The 19784-nt window shown below is 52.4% G+C and overlaps 1 protein-coding gene across 2 annotated transcripts in view; it reads right to left on the bottom strand.

Annotated features, from left to right (window-relative positions):
* RNF157 (ring finger protein 157) overlaps window positions 1–19784 on the bottom strand; it is a 61619-nt gene that overhangs the window by 24980 nt on the left and 16855 nt on the right. The gene's annotated exons all lie outside the window — the stretch shown is intronic.

The following is a 19784-nucleotide window of genomic DNA, read 5'->3' on the forward strand; positions in this document are numbered from 1 at the left end:
CAAACCGGTCAGGGCATAAAACAATATTTTTTAAAAAAGAGAGATTTACCTGCTTTTCCCATTCCATGAAGCTCACCTGAGTCAGCGTTCACAACGTGGATCGCTAACAAGAACGCCTACAAGTACCAAACGGACACACACGCGGTGGCCGCATTCATCACGAAGGCTTTTCCCTCTGACCTTGGACGACGGGCGCCAGACCCACAGGTGTTCCCCTCAGAGAGGCCACACGCACCTGGGGAACATGGAACTGCGAGCAGGGAGAAGCTGGCCGCCCGCGCAGGGCACGGTCCTCCGTTCCCGGCCCCTCAGAGGCAGCACAGGCCTCTGGAACCAGCGCCAGGAGCTCTCCCGGGGCCATCCCGGTCCCTGGCTGCCCGGCATTGACCTTACACTCTCCCTCAAGGAGGAGACGAGAGGAGACACAGTAACACACTGAACTGGGGAACTGCCTTCAGAAGATGGATTCTCCAATGTGCCCGGCACGGTGCCGATGCTTTGTGGACAATGAACGATTTTTGCATCTAATTCACAGAAAACCTACTAGACCAGTGGTTCTCAACCTGTGGGTCGCGACCCCTTTGGCGGTCAAACGACCCTTTCACAGGGGTCGCCTAAGACCATCCTGCATATCAGATATTTACATGACGATTCGTAACAGTAGCAACATGACAGTTATGAAGTAGCAACGAAAATAATTTTATGGTTGGGGGTCACCACAACATGAGGAACTGTATTTAAAGGGCCAGGAGGTTGAGAACCACTGTACTAGGCGGTGTAGCTCTGCCCCAGCGTGGCGCTCCCGAGACAGCCTCGCTCCCTCCTGGAGCGGCTTCGGGGAGCGGGGCCCACGGTCCACTCTGCCGGGGCCTCCACGGGGTTCTGCTGACGAGGTTGTTTCACTCAGAAAACACAGCCGACAGCACCTAATTTTATGGATTCGATATGATTGCTGATAATTCACATGCGTGCACGTGGCCCTTGAGAAAACACATTCCATCTAAGCTGTCACATGTGTATCCAACGACCCTCTGTGGGTACCGAGCAGCAACATTTTACTTTCTCCGTTGATACATTAACGCATCCTTTTAAAATACATGATAGTGGGGTTTCCTACCTACAAAGCAACACATGTAGGGTGCCCCCCCAAAACGTATACGCACTTTGAATAATTATTCATCCCAATGGGCTAAATCTGAAAAGAAAGAAACATCAATTGAGCTATCAGAAAAAAGGGTGTCTACATTTTTGGGGGGGGGTCACCCCGTATTCAAGCAGAAAAGTTGAAAAACATACAAAAAAGCACAAAATCAGCCATCATTTCACCACTCAGCGATTTAGACGGAAGCTAACACGGTGGGGTCTTCCCCGTGAGGCGTCCATCCACGCCCGGCCCGCCTACCTGCCTCCGTTTCTCGGCGCCGTTTCAAGCTGCACACACAGCTTTATAGCCTCCTTTCCACGTAGAACAACGTGGTGGACACTGTTAAAGCCGTGGTCGGACGTGCCCTCGCACGGCAGCGATAGAGGCACGCTTGCTGGAATCAACCCCATTTTCCTCCCTGGTTTCCGCTGGTTTCCCCTCGTGTGTGTTTGTTTTATTTTTCTGATATAAATGTGGTGAGTGCCTGGGTCCTGCATTTCTGCATGCTCGTTTGATTCCTTCCTTAGGACAAATTCCTAGGCGTGGAATTTCTGGATCAAAGAGTAAGCATATTTTTTAAGAGTTTTAAGAATATTTTTGCCAAACTGTTCTCCAGAAAGCTGGTTCTGGTTTTCTCTCCACCGGCCGCGTGTCAGAGGCTTTTATTCGGGGAAGCTGGAAACCCCGCCGGCCCCGTCTGTGGCCCATTTCTCTCCCCGCCGACCCCCCCCTTCCACCAAAGGCATTTAAAACGATTTTCAAATACGCTTAAGCAAAAAGGAATTAGGGCAGCAAAATCCCACACAAATGCTAGTCTATAGTAAAGCCAAAATAAATGACTTTGGGATTAAAATAGTTTTCTGGAGCAGCACGTTAATCATATACATTTGCACAGGCACGGGGAGCGAGCCATAACTCCTCCCGAGTCTAAAAAAATAAATAAAAGACCAGTCCTTCCTTCCTTCTTTGCCCTTTTTTCCTCCCCACCCTCCAAAAAAATAAAAACAATAGAAAAGGGGGAAAATCCAACAAAGGCCTCGTGATCTTTGTCTTCCATTTAGAATGTTACCTGAGCCTCAATTCTCTGTCACAAGGTGCAGGTCCATGTCATTCTGTGTCCGCCAGGCTTTACCTGGAGCCTGCCTTCGTTATGAAAAGTGAGATGCCCTGGCCGGCATGGCTCAGGGGCTGAGCACTGACCTACGAACCAGGAGGTCATGGTTAGATTCCCCGTCAGGGCACACGCCCGGGTTGCGGTCTCGGTCCCCAGTAGGGGGCGTGCAGGAGGCAGTCGATTGATGACTCTCTTTCATTTTGATGTTTCTCTCCTCCTCTCCCTTCCTCTCTCTGTAATCAATAAAAAAATTGTTTTTAAAAAAGAAGGAACGAGACTCAAAAGATTGGTGTAGTTATGGAAGGCCCCAGCGCTAATGAGCAGCAGAACCAGGATTTAGGCCCGGAAGCCGCACTCTTTCTACTGCAGCTGCCTCGGCTGCCACGGGGCCGCCTACAGGTGGTTCTGATGCCGGGATGTTCAAGGAACCTGAGCAGAGTGTGGAGAGTCTGACAGTTCAACGGTCACCTGCTCAGGTTCTGGGAGCGAGTCCGAACCCCCCGGAGGACACCCTATGCATCAGCAGCAGCGCATAAAAAAGGCACCTAATGCCACCCTCCTTCTACATTTAAAAATATATATTTTTTTATTGATTTCAGAGCAGAAGGGAGAGGGAGAGATAGAAACATCAATGATGAGAGAGAATCATTGATAGGCTGCCTCCTGCACGCCCCCCACTGGGGATCGAGCCTGCAACCTGGTCCGGAATCCCACCTGGGACCCTTCCGTCTGCAGGCCAATACCCTATCCACTGAGCCAAACCGGCCAAGGCTCCTCCTACATTTTCACAGGAGTGTCTAAGGCCGTGGTTCCCAATGTGGGGCACACACCCCACAGGAGGGCAATTTGATGTTTAAGGGGGGCAATTTGAGAATGAGTTATAAACAGTGAATTTTTTGCATTTATTATGGTTCTAGGGGCCTCATATACTGTATATAAATACATATTGTGACGTATTTATGCATTTCAGGTCTCTATTATATGTTTTGAAACTTTATTTGCTATTTTTTCCTATCACTTCATATTATTATTCTTTTAACAATTTCTCAGTGACTTCCTCCCCAGGACTTCAACTGTCCTTCCGTTCTTTTATTTTTCTCTTTCATGGATGCCATGCTCTTTGGAAGCTTGTTTAGACCAAGCTAATGGCCTTTCAGGCTTCCTCCCCGTGACTAGGAGTTCACTGTTTGAATAATTAGAATTCTATGGGGGGGGGCATCAGGATGTTAGAGATGCTCAGCTGGGCGTGGCCAAGAAAGGGGGGGACCACTGGTCTAAGGTCTTCTCAGAGCCCAGCTTTCTCGGAGCACAGCGTGACAGAGTCCTTGTTGGTGACTCTCACGGCACCTGCAGAGGACACACATGGGGGCGCCGATGGCAGGGAGCTCTGCGCAGCCGCGGCCGCTGCTCACCTTGCGCCCAGGAGGCTGGAACGCGCGTTACTGACAGGCGCGGCGGCTGCTCCTCTGAATTAATTTCCAAGGATCAAGACATCTGCCCATTCACTCCACACTCTCCTCTGCCTGCTGAGCCTGGGGCTCAGGGATGGGCCAGACACGCCTCTGAGTTCCGTCCGTAGGGCTTACACCTGCTGCCCTGCATGGGGGTACAGCACCTCCCGACGGGCCTGCAGTGTCTGTGCTGAAATGAGCCCAAATCTCAGAGTAATTTGAATCCCACAGGCCTCAGGCCCAGGACGGGAGCATATACAGCGTGGGTTCAGCCAGATGAGCTCATTCAAAGGGCCCTCCCCCCGCCCCCCGGGGGGTTGCCAATCAAGACTCTGAGTAATTCTGACCGGGCTTCCCTTTGACCTCTAACCCTGGTGTTCATCAGTTTCTTCTTTCACGTCGGCAAAGTGCCCCCTGGTGACCAGATGTGGAACTGCTACTGTGTGTGTGTGTGTGTGTGTGTGTGTGTGTACGTACAATATGTATGTGTACACTAGCATATCAACCATATATCCTAGATATTTTTTTAAAATATATTTTATTGATTTTTTTACAGAGAGGAAGGGAGAGAGAGAGAGAGTTAGAAACACTGATGAGAGAGAAACATCGATCAGCTGCCTCCTGCACATCTCCTACTGGGGATGTGCCCGCAACCTAAGTACATGCCCTGGACCGGAATCGAACCTGGGACCTTTCAGTCTGCAGGCCGACGCTCTATCCACTGAGCCAAACCGGTTTCGGCTATCCTAGATATTTTTTAAGCCATTCTAATTTCAACTACCCCTACCTACAAATGCATTCACATTTTTGCTGTAGAAAATGTGGTCACAATGCATATGAAATGGAAGGATACCTTGTTTCAGTGGTAAATTACTGGGCGATTCCCAGGAGCCTCTAAAAAGGACATAGCCCATTCATAAAAATAAATAACTTCGGTAAAAAGCCTTTTAAAAAGGACATGATTTGCTAACATTGCTCTTCGTCTCAGGCCCGATCGCGTGCAGCGCACGCCCGCTGTGGCTCTGGGAGCACCTTCGAGCCGGTGCCCATCCTGTGGCCTCCCCCGTCTTCTTATTTTTCTTTTTTTTGGTTAATCCTCATTGAGGATATTTTCCCACTGATTTTAGAGAAGGCGGAAGGGAGGGAGGGAGAGGGAGAGACAGAGACACAAGTACTGGCTGCTTCCTGCATGTGTCCTGGCCGGAGCCAGGGATCGAGCCTGCAACCCAGGTGTCTGCCCTTGACGGGGGAGCAAACCCTAGACCAGCGGTTCTCAACCTGTGGGTCGCGACCCGTTTGGGGGTCGAACGACCCTTTCACAGGGGTCGCCTAAGACCATCGGAAAACACATCTATAATTACATATTGTTTTTGTGATTAATCACTATACTTCAATTATGTTCAATTTGTAACGATGAAAATACATCCTGCATATTATGAATCGTCATGTAAATATCTAACAGTATCAAAATTACAGAAATGAAGTAGCAACGAAAATAATTTTATGGTTGGGGGTCACCACAACATGAGGAGCTGTATTAAAGGGTCTCGGCATTAGGAAGGTTGAGAACCACTGCCCTAGACCCTCCGGTGTGCAGGCCGATGCTCCAACCACTGAGCCACACCAGCCAGGGCTGCACAAATACAGTCTTTCCTTAGAAAACAGGAAGCCCCAAATGCCAAAAATCTGATTCCAAAGAAAAAGAAAATGATTTTAGGCAATTTATAATTAAAGCAGAAAAGTGCTCATTTGGTAGGTTAGCAGGCGTGTACTATTTGTGGCAAAGAATCAAATGATAGTTACTATGGCGACCAACATCTGGAGTCATGTGAATAACTCCTTTACAGCCCTACATACACCCTTTCGTTGGCAGGTCTTAGGGCTTTTATATTTAAATTTCAGTTCCTTCTATTTGATGCCTTGCTGTTTTCTCCGCTTTCTCTACTTCCTCTCTTCTCAGAAGTGTAGTGTGTCCACGACTCAGCAGTGGGTATTTTTAGACTCGCGCTGCCTTGGAGCGTTTTCTTAGATCAGCGTCAGGGGAGAGCAGTGTCGTCTCTGCTTGGATGCCGCAAAAGGAATGCAAATTTGCCTGTTTAACCAGCTGCTGCCGGAGGCAGGCGGCGTTGTGCCTGCGGTGGGCCAGCACGTCAAAGGGCTCTATTTACAGCAGAAAAACCCCCTTTCGCTAAGTTTCCATCCAGTCCTCCCGGGAGTTCTCCGCCACAGCAGGAAGGTGATCACAAAGCCGACAAGACACCCCATTCCCCAACCAGAGGCGGGAAGGGGACCCCAAGAGGGTGTCGCAGGGTGACCTCAACACGAAGATGCTCTGGGCCCAGGTCTGGTTCCCAGAGATACGAGAGGGCGGCCCCTTTAGAGCCCGTGACGCCTCCGCTGGGTGTCCTGGCAGGACACAGGGCCGGTGTCATGGCTGTGACCTCACAGCGAAGGCTGACCTTCCCAAAACATCTATCTATCCATACATCCATCCATTCATCCACTTATTTATCTATGTATTTATGTATGTATGTATGTATTGATTTATTTAAAGACTTTTTCCTGTTTCTTCTTTTTTAAAAAAATTGATTTCAGAGAGGAATGGAGAGGGAGAGACAGAAACATCAATGATGCGAGAGAATCATCAATCGACTGCCTCCTGTACACCTCACACTAGGGATCGAGCCCGCAAACAGGCATGTGCCCTGACAGGGACCTCCTGGTTCCTAGGTCGATGCTCAACCACCGAGCTGGGCTCCAAAATACTTAAACCCCAGCCCGAGCAGGCCCAATGGCTCGATTCTCTCTGTTCACCTTAACGAGGGACAAGGGAAAGGGGAACACCCCATCGGAGGTCAAGCGCCGTCATAAAACCGCCCAGATGCCTGGCAACGGCCGTGGAAGACCCTCGGTCGCCCCATTCTTACGGGTCGGGTCTTGGCTCCCATGGGGGCACCGTGACCTGCAGGCAGCCCGTGCGGCGCCACTCTGACGTCAAATGCACCCACTAGACCAGCGGTTCTCAACCTGTGGGTCGCGGCCCCTTTGGCGGCCGAACGCCCCTTTCACAGGGGTCGCCTAAGACCATCCTGCATATCAGATATTTACATGACGATTCATAACAGTAGCAACATGACAGTGATGAAGTAGCAACGAAAATAATTTTATGGTTGGGGGTCACCACAACATGAGGAACTGTATTTAAAGGGCCAGAAGGTGGAGAACCACTGCACTAGACTCCGGGTACTGTTTTGATGACAAATGAAACGTACGCGACTTCCGGTTTCCTCACGGACAGGAAGCCCTTGCCAAGATGGGGACCCCTCCCAGCCGGACAACAACACCCCCCCCCCCCCCCCCCGCCCGCTGCGCTTGCCCAACAAAGGCCCTTCCCCAGGCGAGCGCTGTGTTCAGATACAAAGGATGTTGCCCAACACCCGCTCATTTCGAGCAGCGCCCAGAGGGACACAGTGCTCTCCGCGCAGACCAGCCATCTTTTCCACCCGGCGAGTTGGTAAATAATGACTAACGGCCAGAGACGCCACCCCTTTCAGACAAGCACCCCATTCTAGACGCCCGGCTTCTGGGCTGCATCTGGTCAGGAGACGCATCACCCAGCTCCCAAACAGGAATCTGCCTGTAAGAGGTTTTCAGACGCCTGACGCTGTGTGCAAAGAATATGCCCAGAGAGGCAAGCCCCGTATCAGTCAAAATATGCATTTACAAATAGTCAGTGTACATTTCCCCCCAAAGAAGCATAGTAGGGCTATTGTATTCTAGACGGTGAATCCCAGGGGCAGAACACAAATACCCACAGGATGTCCTGGTCAGCGTCCAGCTCCAAGGCTGTTATGTCACTGGGGCGCTCTCGTCCCGTGTCCCACCTGTCCCTTCCCTGCCTCCTACCTGAGCTCTCCACCCCCCTCCACGCTCCCCTCCACGCCTGTCGCCCACCGCCTCTAGGCCCATCCCTGCAAGTCTCCATCCCTGAGCCGCGTCCTCCAGCCCCCCCCCCGCCCCCCCCCCCCCACCCGTTCCCTGCAGCGGCCTCTGAACGGCTCTTCCTCCTGTTACTGATCGCCTGCCCACTACCAAGAGCCTGGGCTTCAGGTCATCTTGTTTTTATTGATTTTTATTTTTATTTTTTGAGAGAGAGTGGGGGGGGAGGGAAAGAGAGAAAGGGAGGGAGAGAGGAACACTGATGAGAAAGCAACATCGATCGGCTGCCTCCTACACACCCCCTACTAGGGATCAAGCCCACAATCAAGGCATGTGCCCTGACCGGGAATCACACCGGTGACCCCTTGGTGCATGAGATGATGCTCAACCCACTGACCTACCCTGGCCAAGCTCCGGCCATCTTCCAGGGCTTGTCAGAGGTGACCCCAGCTCATCCAGAAGGAACAGGGTGTCTGAGCGTTAACCACCTGCTTTCCGAGACTCAAAATAGCCAAGTACCAAGTCTAAACACAGCACGAAGCAAAGACGGTGCAGCGGGTGGTGATTCCCCAAGAGGCACCAAATGGCCCTCCCTCCCAGCCGCGCCGGCCGGCTCCTGGGTCTGCGGTCTTAGCCCGGCCACGCTACAAAGATCCTAGTTAATAATCTGCCGAGAAGGCACAGCCCCGCAAGTCAGGCGCGAGGCCCAAGTTCAGCAAGAGGACTCAGTGCCTGGCTGAGTCTAACGAATAAATTACGGAAAAGGAGAGGCCTGCAGGGGGCAAACCTGACCACACCGCCGGCCCACGTGCTCAAGGTCGCCGTCGCCATCCCCAGGAAGACGGCACGAGCGATGCTGTACCTTAGGGAGGTCATTTGCCTCTGGTTTCTTCCCCCAAATCCATCACCCGCTCTGACCACGAGGGAACACCCGAAACCCCAACGGCGGGTGAGTTCCACAGACGAGCTCACGGCAAGCTCAGCCCAGACTGTCAAGGTCACAAAAAGCCACAAAAACCCGGGAAACGGTCACAGACTGGAGGAGCCGTGACAACCGAAGGCACTGCGGGGCCCTGGGAGGAGCCTGGACCTCTAGGGGTGCAGCCCTAGGAACGCTGCAGCTTTACGGCAGGAACGCACCGGTGCGAGCATTCAGGGCGGACCCGGGACCGTGTCAGGCAAGGGGCCCGGGTGAGCGAGCGGTCCACGGGCATTCTCTACCTTCGCAGCCTTCCGGGAGCAGACAATGACATTTGAAAAAATAAGTTCTGCCCGGCTCAGTGGCTGAGCATTGACCTACGAACAGGAGGTCACGGTTCGATTCCGGGTCATGGGCTCCATCCCCAGTGTGGGGTGTGCAGGAGGCAGCCGATCCATGATTCTCTCTCATCACTGATGTTTCTCTCTCTCCCTCTCCCTTCCTCTCTGGGGGGAAAAAAAAAAAGTCCGGCAAGAGCCACGCTAAGATGAGCCGCAATGCAGAGGAGCAGAGGAGCTCGAGGTGGAGGTGTGGGTCTCCGCTCTGGGTGACTTCAGGCTAAATCACTGCACGCAAGCAAGTCTCCATTCCTCAGCTGTCCAACAGGCCAAGTACCAGCGACCTCACCGCTTGTGAGAGGAAAGGCTGCATGAATCGGGAAGACGGAAACCACATCAGCGGTTTTCAGGGAGAGAATTTCATAGAAGGAGCCGGTTAAACAGGCGTCGAAGGACGAAAACACCCAACGGGGACACAGAGCTGCCGGAGTGACCAGGGGAAACGGCCAGCCCCCTCGTTCTCAGATCCTACAGGCCCGACGCTGGCCCTCACCTCCAGCCAGCAGCCCTCTCTCGCCCCCTGTGGGCAGAGCCTGGCAGGGAGCCGCGGGCCATGGGGAGCCCCAGGGTCCAGGGTGCCTGGGGGCTGGGAGGCAGCGTCAATGTCAGCTGTGAAGGGCTCTGCAGACTGTAAATGCCACCCACGGGTGCTGGCTTTTATCATGGCATCTAGTAAGGTCCTAGGCTAACCGCACGCTCCCCCACCCCTTCCTTTAAAAGACATGGTGCACAGGATGGATTAGTCGAAGAGATTCACCTCCGGGGCTTACAGCGTTTAAAGTTGTGGTTTTTTAAATATATATTTTTATTGATTTCAGAGAGGAAGGGAGAGGGAGAGAGAAATAGAAAGAAACATCAATGAGAGAGAATCATGGATCAGCTGCCTCCTGCACACCCCACACTGGGGATCGAGCCTGCAACCCGGGCATGTGCCCTGACCGGGAATCGAACCCTGACCTCCTGGTTCCTAGGTCGACGCTCAACCACTGAGCCGCGCCGGCCGAGAACGTTTGAAGTTGTAATAAATGGAGACCGTGGCTGGGGACGGCATTCTGTTCTGTAACTACAGCGCCTGGCCTGCGAAGCGCACTTCTCGGGGCTCCTTCTGAAGCCGAGGCCTCCGTCTGATCAAGTTCTGTAATAATCGGGGCTACTTGTGGATGTCACTCACATGTGCCCAGCTGTCAAGCCAGTGGGCCCGGGACTCTGCTTTAGAGACGCTGGCAGAACAGTTTCACAGCGTCGAGGCCACGCCTGCCTTATCTCTTTAAAAGCTCAACCAGTGACCCAGGTTTTTCTGTGAAACGCGGCACCAGTAAGTACAGTTTCCCGTAAGCCGGGCGAACCACAGGAAACAGGGGTGAGAGTGTGTACCCGGGTCTCGGGGCGTTTCAGAGAAATTTCTAGGAAATTCCTGCAACACGTGCATCGGTCTCACTGCCGAGCACCAGAGTTGCCTGCGCTCCGGTGCGAGAAGACACAGCGCCCACCACGCGGGAGGTCCCGCGTGGAGCGGCCTTTTCCGAGTCCGCGGCACTGAGGTCACGAAGGCCCTCCTCTCTCTCCTCCCTGTGTGTGGGGGTCTGGTCTTCCCTCGAGACCGAGTTTGAGGGCGAATCCACAAGAGAGCGTGTTCGTATGACCCAGAGCGATCAGGACAGAGCGGGCCTGTGCGGCAGGAATGGACGGGCACGGCCCTTGGAGGACAGCAGGTGCCTGCGGCGACTCCCCGAATTATGAACATTTGTCCCTCAGGCTAAATGACCGGCTGCCACATCCATGCTCACAAAATAACTGACAAACAAAACAGATTGCCCTGAGCTTTTTTTTTTTTAAAGGATAGAGCAATCTTTTCTTTTTTCAAATATATTTTTATTAATTTCAGGGAGGAAGGAAGAGGGAGAGAGAGAGAGATAGTAACATCAATGATGAGAGAGAATCATTGATTGGCTGCCTCCTGCATGCTCCCCACTGGGGATCGAGCCCACAACCTGGGCATGTGCCCTTGACCGGAATCAAACCTGGGACCCTTCAGTCCACAGGTTGACGCTCTATCCACTGAGCCAGACCAGCTAGGGCGCCCTGAGCTTTTTAAAAAATATATATTTTTTACTGATTTCAGAGAAAAGGGAGAGGAAGACAGAGAGACATCAAGGATGATGGGCTGCCTCCTGCACGTCCCACACTGGGGATCGAGCCCACAACCCGGGCTTGTGCCCTGACTGGGAATCGAACCGTGACCTCTTGGTCCTTAGGTCGATGCTTAACCACTGAGCCACACCGGCCGGGCTGCCGCGGGCTGTTTCATGAAGGGGTTTGTGGAGCAATCTTGATGAAGTTTAGGAGCTAAGACCCGCTGGTCCTGCCAGAGAACCGTGTGCAAGACCACGGGAGAATGAAAATGAGATGACTTAGCAAAAACGAGCAGAGGCCACGGGAGCGGGAGACCGAGTCTCACCTCAGTTCTCACACTTGCTGACACGAGACCCGGGCATCAGCCTCCTTATCTGTGCAACGGAACTGGCCGCCCTTGTCTAGCTCGTGATTAAGATCAAATAAAAAGTATTTTCACCATCACACAGGGCCATACAAATACAGGCTATCAGCTGTGATATGATCATCATCCGTGACGATATTATCTTCCTTAAAGAATTCTACCCACCATGCAACTCCTAACACTAGAATGATCCCCGAGATACACTGTTCGATTAACAAGCAAGGGCAGGAGTGTGAACGGGGTGCACGGTGATGTGTGGGTGCCCCGCCCTCTCCCCGCCAGGTCTGTGCTCCCATCCCCCGGCCGCAGACAGGGTTGGCCACAAGTGACCCGGCCGTCCCGCTCCTTCCTGGGAATGAGGAACCAGAGCCACCTGTTCCTCCACCGCCCGCCGCAGGCCGAGACAGCTGGTGACTCACTGAGGGGCGCACCGCAGGCCGGCCCGGACTCGGGTACACATTGTACCCCGAGGCTTCCCCCTGAGGCTTCCCGAGGACCAGGCTGAAGCCACTGCACCCAAATCACGTGCTCATTCTCACTGGCGTGTGCCCCACGCGGAAATATAGCACAGCGTGTCCCCCCACAGCGCTCTCCACCAAGGGCTTCACAAAGGCCCCGGCTCAGGTTTGCTTCCGACCTCATCCAGCCCGTCCCAGAGGTGCCCAAGGAGGCGGACTGGGCGGGGGTGTGGGGGGAATTCTAGGGCACCTCCTCCTCCTCCTCCCCCTCCCCCTCCCCCCTCCTCCTTCTCTTCCTCCTCCCAGGGCAGTTTTACCATCCGAATTGGTGTGGAAATTCTCATACAGGGAAGGAACCCGCTAGGTTAGCAGCTGCTGAGAACTGCTCTCCTGCTGCTCATTCGTCTCCAGCCAGGCTTCCTCCAGAGACTTCTTCCTTTCTCATAATTTCAGGTTACCTTGCACCCCCTTCCTATCACTTTCATCCATAAAATTACACCCTGAAGTCTACACGCCAGACAGTACAGCCACGCTCCCTGTCTCCCACCTCAGAGCAAAGCGGAGGATCCGACACACACCCACTCGCAGACCTCAGCCCACGCGGCATCTGCAGCGGAAGAAGAGGAGCAAACTCGGTTGATGATTTTTTTACATTAAAAAGAGAGAGAGAGAGAGAGAGAGAGAGAGAGCCCGGCCGGTGTGGCTCAGTGGTTGAGCATCCAACTATGAACCAGGAGGTCACGGTTCGATTCCCGGTCGAGGGCACATGCCCTGGTTTCAAGCTCGATCCCCAGTGCAGGGCATGCAGGAGGCAGCCAATCAATGATTCTCTCATCAATGATATTTCTAACTCTCCCTCCCTCTCTGAAATCAGTAACAATATATGCAAAAGAGAGAAACGTCGATGTGAGAGTGAAACATCGATCAGTTGCCTCCTGCACATGCCTCAACTAGGATCGAACCACAGCCTGGGTACATGAGCCGACCAGGAATCGAGAGCGAGCCACACCGGCCAGGGCTTTCCTTTTCTTCATTTTCATATTTGCTCATTGATCTCAGAGAGAGAGGGGGAGGGAGGGAGAGAGAGACACCCATTTTTGTTGTTCCACTCGTTTATGCATTCGTTGGTTGACTCTGTGTGCCCTGACCAGGGATCAAACCTACAACCTTGGCGTATCAGGATGACACCCTAACCAAATGAGCCACCCGGCCAGGGCCCACAAGCTTTTCAAAGTTGTCTTTTTATGCTTTAACTTGTAGTTAACTTTACAGTTACTGTGAGGTCTCATGTTTTATGATCTCAGCTACTGAACAAAAAAAACCTGCCCTACTCTCCATATGCCAGGGACCCGCTTGTCCACGTTATCTCAGGAATCAAGAAACAGCTGAAACTAACCCTTGAGTAAAGCCTACAGTTCGGTGGTTTGGGAACGTGACTATGATGCCGTCTCTGTACTGCACAGCAGTCTGTTCACATGGTCAGTATTTATTCACTAAGTGGCCCAAAGCAACTTCCGCCAGAAGAAGGCCTCTGAGATCATCTTTTCATCTTTATTAATGAAAAGTTTCAACGTTGAAGAACTAAAATAACTTCATTTATATAATTTTCTAAAACCGAATAGTCCTTCTTCCTTAGCCCAATACTGGTGTGCCCGTGCGCCTTAAAAACTGAACGGAGCCTCCGCCCATGTTCACAGCAGCGTTAGTCACAACAGCCAAGAGGGGGACGCCACCCAAGTGCTCGTCGGGGGACGAACGGGGTAAACGAGATGTGTTGCCTACACACAACAGAGTATCATCCAGCCTTAAAAAGGGAGGAAATTCGCTCTGGCCGGGTGGCTCAGTGGGTTAGAGCATTGTCCTGATTGGCCAAGATTTTGGGCACATACAACCAACCAATGAATGCATACGTAAGCGGAACAACAAACCGATGTTTCTCTCTCTCTCTCTCTCTCTCTAAAAATCAACAAAGTCATTAAAAAAAAAAAAAAAAAGAAAGGAAATTCTGACTCACGCTACAACATCAATGAGCCTTGATGGCATTTTGCTCCGTGAAACAGCCACACACAGAAAGACAAAGACGGCAGGATCCCACTCCTGTGAGGGGCCTGGAGCTCTGACATTCAGAGAGACCGGAAGCAGAAGGGCAGCTGCCAGGGGTGGGGAGGAGAATTCACGGGGAATTACCTTCGATGGGGGCAGAGTTCTAGAAGTTGCTTGTACTACACTGTGAATGTCCTTAACACTACTGAACCGTACACTTAAAACATTTCAAATGGTGAAGATGTTACACTTCCTGTGACGTGTATTTTGTCATAAATTAAAAAAAACAAACAACCTGAAGGTGAAAACAAAGGTTGAAGAGATTCCTTATTGAGCTGAGCAGGGGGTCACTTCTGGGAGCGCCTAGAGGCGGGGAGCCGTGTATAATAATAAAAAGGCCACTTTATTTTATTTTAATTTTTTTTGGATTTTAAGTTTAATTAAATAAGACAAATGAAGAAGCACATAGAAGGTACCCAAGTAGCTCTTTCCTATGGCTTGTGAAACCTTAGGAGAATATGACCTGACACCACCAATTTTAATCAAGAATGAAGATCTACATACATATTCTTTGCTTCTTTCAAAAGGGAATTTTTAATAAAACTATGAAAGATAAAGTAATATATTGGTAGATCAGTCGCAGACTGTGAGAAGTGTTGATAAATTATATAAATTTGCATTGGCAAACAAAAATTTTTAATTTTTTATATAAGTGACATAAAAAGGCCACTTTAAAAATCCTTCATCGGCCCGGGTGGCGAGGCTCAGTGGGTGAGCGTCGGCCTAGGAACCAGGAGGTCACGGTTCGATTCCGGTCAGGGCACAGGCCCAGGTTGCAGGCTCCATCCCCAGTAGGGGGCGTGCAGGAGGCAGCCGATCCATGGTTCTCTCTCATCATTCGTGTTTCTCTCTCTCCCTCTCCCTTCCTCTCTGAAATCAGAAAAGATATATATATTTTTAAATCCTTCAGTAGAACTGTCTGTAAAGCCCGACACCACTCAGAAAGTGACTATTCCTTCCTGTTCAGCTCTCACAGCGTCCGAGAGGCTGGGGCACCTTGCCTGTCCTTAGGGCTTATTCCGACTCCTCGTCCTTCTCCACAAGCCCCCCCTCCCCCGTTCACACCCCCCTCCCCCGTTCACACCCCCCTCCCCCGTTCAGCCCCCCAGCGGGCCCCACCCTTCCTGCAGCTCACTAAGAAAACCCACACCCACTATTTTATGAACTTCCTTCGTGTTCCTGCTTCTTCCTATTCCGCTAGACCTCCTTCCTTCCTCTGCTCAGCAGCAGTCCCTTCTCTGTGTTAAGACATTTAAAATGCTTCAATTTAATAAAAAAATAAATAAAAACACGTTCAACGGGGAAAAGTCAAACAACATATAGGAGACTGTGATGATGCGCCCAAGAGTGACCACGTACCAGGGTCAAGTGCTCTGTCCTCTTGTAACTGTTACTCGCCGACAAGCAGAAATGCTCACACACACGCTGCTGCCTCTATCAGACGTGAAGTCGGACCCACGTTCTATCTGGCAACTTGCTTTCTTCGGTAAACAGGGCGGTGGGGGCACACCTGCATCTCGGCTGCTACCAGTTCGCAGTACAGACACGCTCTCCCGTGTGTGACGATCCCCGCCGAGGTGTGGACACCCCACAGCACCCTACGGTCACCAAGCCTCTGAACAACTTGGATTCTAGCAGCAATTTGCCTACAAGAACAAGAGCAACCACCCCATCACGAAGCAAAAAACCAGCCCAGCTCTCCCACCAGCCAGGCAGGGGAGGCTGGCCCCTATTTAATTGTAATGACAGGATGGAGGAGCACAGTGACCTTTGCCCCCCACGGAGCACGGAGCCCTGCAGACCCTGCTCAGCGCCGAGGACTCGCTCCAGCCCAGGGAGTCTCTCCCCCCAGAGCCGGCCGTCCCTGCAGAAAGGACCCGCCCGGGAGGGAGGCAGGCACAGCCAACAGGCTCCAGGGCCCTCCCGCCTGGTGACGTCCAGGCGTTTCTCCAGCAGGACAGGCCTCTGAGGTCAGAACCGCCCTCGCTTCACAGCCAGGTCACCCGAGAGCCCAGCAACAGACGTGCCAGGACTGCGGAGAGGGGAGCGAGCGGTGAGACGCACCCCCTCCCCCTGAAATCTGGATCCCAGCCTCCCTCTGATCCCAGCCTCCCTCTGATCCCAGCCTCCCTGGGATCCCAGCCTCTCTCTGGCCGTCTTGCTGAGCTAGTGCTTTACACAGGCCCCTGGAGACCTGATGGTAAATTCGACCTTCAGGGATGCTCCTAAGGCAGTGATGGCGAACCTATGACACGCGTGTCACCTCATTTTTTTGGTTGATTTTTCTTTGTTAAATGGCATTTAAATATATAAAATAAATATCAAAAATATACATCTTTGTTTTACTATGGTTGAAAATATAAAAAAATTTCTATATGTGACACGGCACCAGAGTTAAGCTAGGGTTTTTCAAAATGCTGACACGCCGAGCTCAAAAGGTTCGCCATCACTGTCCTAAGGGGTCGACGGGAAATTTGACCTTCAGGGTTGCTCCGAGGGGTCGCTCAGCTCAGTACTGCTCCACAGTACACACTACGGGCGGAGCGATGGTCTGCCAAATGCTACTCCTTTTATCTTTTTAATAATTATAATTTTATTTTTTTAGAAAGAGCGTGGAAGAAACAGAGAAACATCCATGTGAGAAAGACACATCGATTGGTTGCCTCCCGCACAGGATCGAGCCTGCAGCTGAGGCATGGGCCCTTGACCAGAATCGAACCCGGGACCATTTAGTCCAGGGGCTGGCACTCTATCCACTGAGCCAAACCAGCGAGGGCGAATGAGACTGCTTTCAGCGCGATCATTCAGAAAGGCCAGGGAAGACCACAAGTCCCTGAGGCCAGGGAGCCCGAGGCTTTTCTGTTGGATCAAACAATTCATTGCAGCCCGGCTTCATTCCCTCCAGAAAGGGGAGCTGCTCTCGCCTCGAGCTGCTGGGCGGCTTTAAACGGCTGTGCTCCTTCCTCGGCAACCCCACGCCCCGGACGCCCCGGCCGACACGGAGATATGTCACTAGAGAGTGGAAGTCACGCCTTGGGAGCTCAGCTCCCAGCCCTTCAATCACTGGGCCTCCCTCCCTCCCCTAAACCAGCTGAGATGCAGGGCCGGCGACCCCGGGGCTCAGGGCGGATGGAATTACACACCCAGAGAACTCGCTTGAGAAATCCTCCGGGAGAACATGCTGCCACGCGGTCTACTTTTAGACGCCGAGCCACAGCTCACGGGCCCTCGATGACCTGCTCGGCTCCCACACAGGATGCGGGCGGGGGGCCGGGGTCCACCTGATCTCACCGCAAAATGGCTCTGGGGCCGGACGGCCGGGTTCCAGGCCCCAGGCAGGCGCTCACAGGCTTTGGAACCTTCATCTAGACCAGTGGTTCTCAACTTTCCTGATGCCGAGACCCTTTAATACGGTTCCTCATGTTGTGGTGACCCCCAATGTCATTGCTACAAATTGAACATAATTAAAGCATAGTGATTAATCACAAAAACAATATGTAATTATAGATGTGTTTTCCGATGGTCTTAGGCGACCCCTGTGAAAGGGTAGTTCGACCCCCAAAGGGGTCGCGACCCACAGGTTGAGAACCGCTGGTCTAGATTCCTGGTGCCTCGCGCTCCTCAGAGGTCAGGCGAGAACCTTCCTCACTAGGGTGTGGGGACGGCAGGTTGGAAGCGCTCAGCACGCCGGCCGGCCTGGCAGCCAGTGAGGGTGCCATGAGCGTTAGCTGTGACGAGCATTACCTGGCACAGGGGAGGGGAGGTGTGCTGCATTCACTCCGTTTCTAGCCACCTACACGGAGCTCTAGGATTTGTTTTCTTTCTTTTTTGTAATTTTTTCGATCACAGTTGACATTCAATATTATTCTGTATCGGCTTCAGGTGTCCGGCACAGTGGCTAGCCCAGTGGTTCTCAACTTTGGCTGCACATGAGAATCACCTGGGCATCTTTTTTAAATCCTGATTTCTGGGCCTCATCCTCTGGAAATTCTGTTTCTTTGTTATGGGGTGGGGCCACAACATTAGCAACAAAGAAACAGAACTTCCGGAGGACGAGGCCCAGAAGTCCGGATTTTAAAAAGATCCCCAGGTGATTCTCATGTGCAGCCCAGGTCGAGAACCACTGGGCTAGACAATCGTATACTTTACAAAGTGTCCCCCCTCTCCCCCCTCCCCTGCCCCGATAGTTCCCCACCTGGCATAGTTATTACATTTTTTAAAAATGATTTCAGAGAGGAAAGGAGAGATAGAAAGATCAATGACGAGAGCGAATCACTGACCGGCTGCCTCCTGCACGCCCCCCACTGGGGATGGAGCCCGCAACCCGGGCCTGTGCCCTGACGGGGCATCGAACCGTGACCTTCTGGCTCGCAGGTCGATGCTCAGCCACGGAGCCCCGCTGCCGGGAGGTTATTATAACATTATCGACTCTATTCCCTGAGCTGCACTTTACATCCTGCTGACTATTTGGCAATGACGAGTTTCTGACTTGCTTTCCTCACATAAAACTTTGATGTCTTTTGAGAAAAACACTTGCTCCGCACACGGTGAGGCACATGTAACGACTGCCACATGAGAACCACCGCGGAGAGGCCCACGCGGCGCTCCGTGGGGAAGGAGGCCCCTCGCCAGTCACCCGCAGGCTCACGCAGGGGGACGCTCAGCCGCGAACTCGGGGGAAGTTGTCAACCAGCGCAAGCCCCAACCCGAACCCAACCGAGCACTGACTTGCTGTAAAATCATCTGGATGCCCCCAAAAAGGTCAAAAAATGTAAACAGCAACAACCAACCAACAAAAACTGTTCTGACACCAGAGAGGAGCAAGAAGGAAGGGAGACGGGTGCACAGGGCACGCCCGTGGGAAATGCCCTGCGCGGCCAGAACAGAGCGCGCTCTTTCTTCGACCCGACCGGCTGAGCAGCCGCAGCAAACGCAGAGCGGACGTCCCACTAGGCTTCGCCGGCAGAACTTAACCTGAAGCCAGAGGAGTTGGTTTTTTTTTTTTTTTAATGTTTTTATTGATTTTTAGAGAGAAAGGAAGGGAGAGGGAGAGAGAAACATCAGTGAGAGAGAGGCACGCACCCAACAGGGGATCGAGCCCAAAACCCAGCCAGGTGCCCTGACCGGGAATCGAACCGGTGACCTCTTGGTTCCTGGTTTGACGCTCAACCACGGAGCCGCACTGGCCAAGCAGGACCTGGTATTTTGAAAATACCGCTGAGCCACTGCTGGCCAAAGGCCTGTAAGAAGGGTCAACCCCAGATAAAAAGGAAGGAAATAGAGCCGCCACCAACAAAAATGTTTTTTAGTTACAGCTCAAGATGGAGGACCATCACCAGATTAATCTTCGTGAAAAATAAAACTTCGCCCTGGCTGGTGTGGCTCAGTGGACAGAGTGTCGGCCTGCAGACTGAAGGGTCCCAGGCTTGATCCCGGCCAAGGGCACATGCCCGGGTTGTGGGCCCGATCCCCAGTAGGGGGCGTGCAGGAGGCAGCGATCCATGATTCTCTCTCATCACTGATGCTTCTATTACTCCCTCCCTCTCCCTTCCTCTCTGAAATCAATAAAGAAATATATTTTTTTAAAAAGAAGAAAAATAAAACTTCTCCAGGGATGCACCTGCCTGTGAATCATCGGTCACCCCGGGGCCGACAGGAGGGAGTCAGAAACCGCTGGCGAGCGGAGCCCCACCGACTTTGCCAATTGTATGTTGCCACCAGAAGATGCCCACTCCGCTGCCTGGTGTCCTTGTTTGTGCCA

Source organism: Myotis yumanensis, unplaced genomic scaffold (genome assembly GCF_028538775.1).
Source record: "Myotis yumanensis isolate MYYU_CA2020_CCGP unplaced genomic scaffold, mMyoYum1.0.hap1 SCAF_16, whole genome shotgun sequence".
Classification (NCBI taxonomy): domain Eukaryota; kingdom Metazoa; phylum Chordata; class Mammalia; order Chiroptera; family Vespertilionidae; genus Myotis; species Myotis yumanensis.